We start from the raw sequence: 7110 nt of genomic DNA on the forward strand, positions 1-7110 counted from the left end.
ACTTTCCTGGCTTGTAGTAGTTTGCTTGTGGTGTATTTCATTTAAAAGAAGGTCTTTTCCATATAAATTTGGAAAAAAAGAGTATATATATTACATATATACATATACATACATATATGCATGTGTCTATATTCTGGTAATGAGAAAAAGCAGTGTAGGAGATATGCAGCATCAATGGCATGCCTTCAGTAAGGTCAAGAACAAGACCGAAGACAAGTCTAAGCACACTGAAAAAAAAATCCAACCCTCAAAATCATGAGGCTTTCAGTGAGTGAATTAGTTAGCCTAAAGTCAACCCAATTACTGTCTCTCCAGTGTTGATTCTAATTCCTTCTGGATATTTTTATTCCTTTCCTTGAGCTTCCCTCAGGCTGATTTCTGAGTTTTTAAGCTAATTTTTAGGTTTGGGTTTGTTTGTTTTGGAAACTTCAGAATATTTGTAGTTTTCACGCAGCAGATATCATGGATTAATGGACTAAGCCCACAGCTCTCTATTTCACATTAAATGAAGGGAAAATAAGAATCTATTAACAACTTACCCTCGGCTGCTGGGGGCCTCTCCCGGCCCTCTCCTGCGAGGGGCGTCGGTGCCCTTTCCAGGTATTTTTTACTTGCTTGGTGAAAGCCCTTGAATTGAGCTGTTAGCAGGACACAGGAGAAACCCCCTCCTCTCGCTACGCTTTCCTAAGTTCTCATTATGTCCTCCTGCCTTTAGAGTAGTCGGCAAGATGCTGTTGTGTGTAGTTATCAATAAGCATCAAATGTAACCTGTGCTTTTGTGCTTCTCTTAATTGTATATCTTGATGTCCTTAGCGCTTCTGGGAAGCTAATGGTAGAGTCATCTTTATTTTTCGCTTTTTTTTTTCCTTTTTCACTTTCTGTTTCATGCAGTGAAGGTTATCAAATCAACACATGATGTGACAGCCTAAGCAAATGAGAGAAACTTTGGGAATTTCTTTATGCAACCTCTTTAGCTATTTACCTTCCTCTTTTTCGTGTCCTTAAAAAGGGCAATAGATGCTCAGTGATCAGAACTAAGCAGCCCGGTGTTGCTTTACTTCTGCTTCCTAAACAAACCTGCTCCTGTGCTGCAGAGAGACAGCTATGTAGGAACGTGTTCAGGGGCAAAGGAAGAGCCTCACAAGATGTCAATTACTTGATTCATTGACTTGAGCAATTAATTGTTTATGGATAGTGTAGTAACCAGTCTATATGCCTGCTTTGCAGTTTTTTAAGTAGCTTATTATATAGCATAGTTTGTGTCCTTAGAAGAAATGGAATCTGTTATTGTCTGCCTGTATGTGGATCTAGGGTTGATCATTAATTTGTGTTGGCCAGTAACTAATTTAGAGGAGGTATCACAAGGCTTTTGCAGGGACAAAAATGAATTGTTGAGATGAGTATAGACACACTGCACAGAGGAGGTGGCATTACTAGCGCCTATTCTTTGTGCTATCGCCTCTGCAGTGTGTTCAGGAAGCTGATAAGAGAAAACAGGAAGCATGCAGAGTAGTGTCTTGTTCTTGGGTCCTGGCCTCTTCCCCCAGGGTCACAGATGCTTTATTCGTTTCTCTTGTAGGCATAATCACATGGAAGAGCACATTCTGGTGCTGATACCTTGTACCACTCTGTGTTATCTGGGCTGAATTTCAGCTGACTAACAAATAGGATAACTGTTTGTGTTAAGAAAGGGTTTAAGAAAGAAAAACCCTACTCCTTCTAAATTAGTGATATGAATCAATAGCCTCAATACAAAGCTATCTGACTTACAAACTAATTTTTGATCTTTGCAAGAACGCACAGAACTGTCACAATTAATCTTCACATTTTTCTAAGAATACTGTTTCATGATTATTTTTTTAATCTTTTGGGGGAGGCAACAGCTCATTTTACAAGAGAAGGAACTGAGAGAGCATCCATGATCACCTGAGGCTGTACTAATTTGCTGATGGCCAAAAGTATAGCTCATGAGATACTGGCTTTCAGTCAGTTGCTGCAATAGTAGGGTTGTGTCATCTCCTAGTTCCTACCTTTGTGGTAAGATTGCACAAAAGGAGGCGCAGACTGCATTTCTCAAGTAGATACTAGTATTTATTATATATACAGACGTATATATGTAGATACTGGTAGTTATTTAAAATTTCTTACCTAGTATGTATATGAAACACCCAAGGAAAGAACTAGTGAGCTGGGAATTGTAGGATTTTAAGGTTTAATACTTTGGTGTTCTTACTAGTGGATTATGTTAAAAGGATAAAGTACAAGGATTACTTTCTGATTTATCTGAAATGAAGAGGCAGTCAAATATGGGTATTTGGAAATAGAAAGGGTAGGATTCTTTCATATCATGACCTCATAAAAATGAGTAACTTGGGCATACATGTATGAAAGTTTTCCACTCAACTCTGCTACTTTTAGTTTCTGATTGCCAAAAACTTCCACTAGATTTTGAGGAAGAAAACAACATGAGGACATGAGTGTGGAGTCTTCCTGGAACACTTTGTAGGAGTTGTGGTTTTCATTCACAGCTTGGCAATAGCTCTTTTAAGAGAGAGAAAGGAATTATTATAGAAAGCAAACTTAACAAACCTTACAGTTTTGGCATTAAAGAGGTAAACTTACACCAGCTTTCAGTTCTCACAGCTATTGTCTTCCATGGCCACAAGTATTATGCTGGCTTCTTCTTATCTCACGTTACTTCCTACACACAAGAAAATTGTGGACCTCTTATTCTCTATTTATGGAACCAGACAGCAAGGCACAGCCTGCTGTGTGTTGTTGATGTTATCAAAATATCTTTAACAGGACAAAAGGAAATGTTTGTGCTTAATTTCTAGTTTAGAGTTATCAGTGAAGGAGGATTAAAAGTTTGTGATACCGATTAGAAGCATAACTTGGTAGAGAAGGAGCTAGGTCCAAAGAGAAGACCCCCAGATGGTAAGGAATTAGTTTATGCTATTTAGTAAATGTGATGGATGTATGACAACCTTGTGAAAGCATTTTGTCTGTCAGAGGCACAAAACTGCTGCATGTAAGCCAGAGATGCAAGACTAAAATCTTACAGTCACTCAAGGTGGGTTTGTGAAAGTACAATCAATCAGAACAATTATGGATCTGATGCAAGTAGACCTTTCTGGTTTAAGAAAACTTGTCACTCTTGATAGCCTCTACCTGCCTGCAGTCCTTTCCAGGTGTGGACTGTGCAATTGCAGTTGAGCAAGCACTTTATTAGGCCTTGTGGTGCCCTGCAGTTGGTTTAAATCCACAAAGATCAGTAAAACAAAAAATTCTTGTGGGTTTTGAGTGCTTTGGATAGCACAGCCTGAATATGCCGTGGCTGTTGTAAAACAAGGAGGTAAATTACCTTTTTTTTTTCTAGAGCTAATAAGCCTTAGAATTGCTTTTTGGCTAGTGCTGAAGAAAAGCATATTAAAACAGCATGTAAAATGCCTGCTATAGCTTTCATTACCTTGGAAGTGTCCTATAAGCCTCAGAAGATTATTGAGATTGAAAAAGCTTGTCTTGAAAAGACTATGCAACCCTGCTGTTGTAATGGCTTTTGAAACTTGTTTACATTGGAAACTGAGTGTTGGCATAAATAGCCAGCATCCAGTCCACAAGTAGTTCTGAATGAAAAAAAACACTTGTAAGAAAAACCCATAGTGGTGCAGAGGTATATCTTAGACCAATGACAGAGACAACAAGATTTTGTGTGAATTTTTTATTGTGTACTCTGGGAAGACACTGGCAAAGATGACTGTGTTGTTGCTGGCTGCATAAAATGTTACTTTGATCTTGAGTATCTGTCAACTCAAATGCTTTCTTTCCCCCCCTACGTTTTTAATGTGCCTATTGTCAGGGAATCCTAGCCAGAGGGCTGCTGTTGGATAAAATGATGCTGTCTTAGCTTTCCGATCGCAAGCAGATAATTTAAACTTAGGAGACTTATGCATCCAGACAGTAGGTCACAGTGGGTATTACTAACACTGAATTTGCTTCTATTGCATTCAGTCTTATGAAAGTTATGGCTTGGCGGGTGCAGGTGTTAGCTCTCAATTCAGTAGTTGGGGTTAGGGCAGCACTCGGATTAAATACGTGTGACTGATCCACCTGAAATGTGGTAATGTGAACAGCACTTCCCCAAATGAAAACTTGCACTGTACTCTCACAGGATCACACTACTGCTAATATAGACATACCCACAGCTCACATCAATCTGTGTCACCATCCAGTTTTTTCAAGTTTGACAAAGGAACTACTAAAATGCTTCAGCTGCTACATGGGTATGCTAATTAACCAAATTAAGATCTCTAAGCTAATGGTGCTTTAAATGGATCAGGCACCATGCTAAAATCAGCCTAAAAGTGCCTGTCACGTCCCTCGTTATTTTGCAGTGAATAGCTTGAGGTGTTAAACAGTTCTGTAAAATCACCTTTGCTGTATCTTTTCCTCAGCCTTCTCCAACCTAATAACTTCACGTAGGAGAGTGAAATGAAGTTTTTCCGGGGCTTTTGGAGCCATGACTAAATGCATAGTAAGTGGAATAAAGTCTGGGTAGACATAAATTTGTTTCGCATACCTCATTGTGCCCCTTGTCCAAGGGATAGAAGTAACTTAAGTCTAATCCATCCTGTAAACAGGATGGATTAGCACAATATCAGTAGTCTTGTGAAGAGATAACATCTTACCTACCTAAACCTTGTGGTCAGAATTGGAATTTCAAAGAACTTTTTCTGCCCCCACAATCTCCAGTATAAAACATGGCAGAAAAGACAGATTGTTATGGTTTGCAGGTCCTGCATTTGTTTATTTGTGCTCTTGTTTCTCAGTGAATCTTCCTTTTTATAAGACAATGATAGTGAAGATAATGTGTTGTAGTCTTCAAGTTGCGTGGTAGAAATGTTTCATGAGGCCCATTACTTCAAGAAAATGTGTTTTTATGTCAAACAGTTCTACATAGTCTGTAGGTACCGGGTTTTCCTATGCAAGGGGTAGCAGGGGAGTTGCACTGAAATGTGTAACTTTATCCTTGCAGACCAGTAACTGAGTAAATACTGCAGAGTATTGCTGATAACAAAAAGTAAATACAGCTGACATTACATCCTTCTTTAAAGGAGTTCTACTTTGTCTTTAGGCACATTAGTTTCTTGTTGAAAATTTACTACTCTAGAAAGAAAATAAACTAAAACAGCAGAATGTTGTTGTAATATAATTATGAAGGTTCTTTGTAGGCTGTCTTATTTTTTTTCTTTGGTTACTTTGTGGCTAGGATTTTAAAAATGGTAGGAGACGGAAAGCAAGGAAAATAGGCATTGAGCATTGACATTAAAATAAATTCTTACCTTAGCAAATATTACATTAAAATAAAAATACATATCAGGAATACTTTAGCCATATCGAGTATTTTGTCCCTGAATATTTTGTCTTTATTGAGGAATCTTAATGTCTTGGATATAAAATCCATTAACTTAGAGATGGATACCTCAATGGGTGCTTTATGATTCCTAGGCAGAAAGATGAGGGAACAAGTATCCTTTCTTTATGTATGTATACTGTGTTCTGCTGGAATAGCTGAGCTATTATTTCAATACAAATGGCCTAATCTTGAGTGCTCTAACTTCTTTAGAGAGATCTTGCAATAAAGGCACCTGCTATGTTCCAACTATTCCAATTAGACATGCAGCTATCAAGTGTGTATGTCCATCTTTGGAAACAGGCTTTTTTGGAAGTGCTCGGTTTCTTCTCAGTTACTCCTGTATACTTTTTTGGATGTTATAAACTGCTGTGTGGTGAGAAGTCTTTTTGTTACTGCCTATGGAATGTCTCTTTCTATTCTGTCTCATGGCACTGACTTCCTCTGCAGAATTACTGTGCAGGTTGTGTGTGTGATTATGAAAGCAATGCTGACCAACTCAGTTGCACAAACAAATGGGAAAAAAACTATGGCTTTTGGAGTCTAATACACCAGTTTTGGATATCCAGCTGTAAACAGACATTATAATTAAACCAATTCAAAGAGCATGCTTTCTTAAGCCTGTCTTAAGAAGGAAATGCTACCTTGTTTTACATAATTCTAATGGCAACAGCTGAAAAGCGATGGTGGGTAAGCTTGCTGGGAAGCCTAGAGAAAGAAAGGTTCTGTTGCCAGTTTTAAGTGACAAAAGAGCATATGAACTATCACTTTAGAGTATGTTTTCAGCTCACAAGAGGCAAAACACTACAGGTATCCAAATATGAGCATCAGAAGATAAGCATATGCTTACCTCAGATTTGAGGAATCCCAGAAGTAACTATTTAGGTCTGTATTATGTGTGTCTGCTATATAGAAGGGTTTTTTCCTTCATATCTTGCAGCTGGATTTCTTCAGTTTTAGGTCAATTCATAAACAGTTTCAAGACCAAATACCATTGGTATAGGGGGAAAGCAGAAGGGATGCTGTGGGTTTCCATAGAACTTCTTGCTGTCTGGCAGTGGAGTTGTTCAAGAAGCTGTGAGCAAGCTAGGGGAACGCAAAGGTTGTCTGTCAGCTGATGGAACTGGCAGATTCAGTGGCAAGTGCTTGTCTTTTCAAGTCATTGGCTGGTGTCAGATGCAACTTCAGACAGTTTTGGTTTAGTGTGTTACTACTAACTTACTTGGGTCAAATAATGGGTTGCTAGTTCCTTAGTGAGCTAACATAAATAGGACAAATGGGGGGGGTAATAGTTTGATAGTTAATAATACATAAAGTAGCTCTTCGCATAATTACTATGTCTCTTCATGTAATTACTATCAGATTTCAACATGGCATTATCTTTCATAAGACTTCATTAATACCGCAGTTGTCAAGCCCAGGGTGAATTTAGTACAGTGTACATAAGCTTCAGTCCTGGAGTTAGTTCATGACTGTCAACTTGAGTAATATGTTGCCTTTTAAACTGTACCACCAAGAATTAGGAGCTTGAGAGTTGGAAGTGCTGACTGTTACCTCCTTCCTTCTTTTTCAGTCTCACTGCTGGTTTGTTTTTCAACACCTTCTCCATAAACTTGTGATTCTAGTAGCACAGGAACAACATTTCAGCAGTATTGAATAAAACACAAAACTCGGTGTCTGGCCTGATAAAGTATACA

The sequence above is a fragment of the Egretta garzetta genome, unplaced genomic scaffold (assembly GCF_000687185.1).
Source record: "Egretta garzetta isolate BGI_Z169 unplaced genomic scaffold, ASM68718v1 scaffold526, whole genome shotgun sequence".
NCBI classification, from domain to species: domain Eukaryota; kingdom Metazoa; phylum Chordata; class Aves; order Pelecaniformes; family Ardeidae; genus Egretta; species Egretta garzetta.